Consider the following 414-nt stretch of genomic DNA (forward strand, 5'->3'; position numbering starts at 1 on the left):
TACATATATTGCAATATCCTTTTTTGAGAGTAAATAGTTATTTTAAATATAAATAATTTTTAGTATGTTTTATGTTAGGTATCACTTCAGAATTGGTTATTTGTTGCATTACAACAAAAATCAAGCCAATAAATTTTCATCAGTAAAATATAAGGTCACAAAAGACATTGTTCAAAACCAAGATGGCGGCAAGTATCCTTCAAAAAGTCCGTTGAATACTACGGTATAGTACTAATTTGTACAATAGTTATTAATTTAATTAAGTGTTATTAGTAAAAGTGTTTGTTTCTAATTGTCTAGAAACCCACCCTGAGATTAAGAGTTTATAATATTTATATAATAAAATAAAAATTCTCATATTTATTTAATATTTAATCTTTTTATTTGACCTAGTCATCTTCAAATCTATAGTTT

At 23.9% G+C, this 414-nt stretch overlaps 1 protein-coding gene across 4 annotated transcripts in view; it reads right to left on the minus strand.

Annotated features, from left to right (window-relative positions):
* LOC106686443 (interaptin) overlaps window positions 1-414 on the minus strand; it is a gene marked incomplete at both ends in the record, with an annotated part of 58,728 nt that overhangs the window by 18,134 nt on the left and 40,180 nt on the right.

Source organism: Halyomorpha halys, unplaced genomic scaffold, assembly GCF_000696795.3.
Source record: "Halyomorpha halys isolate HHAL.00 unplaced genomic scaffold, Hhal_1.1 Scaffold819.1, whole genome shotgun sequence".
NCBI lineage: Eukaryota > Metazoa > Arthropoda > Insecta > Hemiptera > Pentatomidae > Halyomorpha > Halyomorpha halys.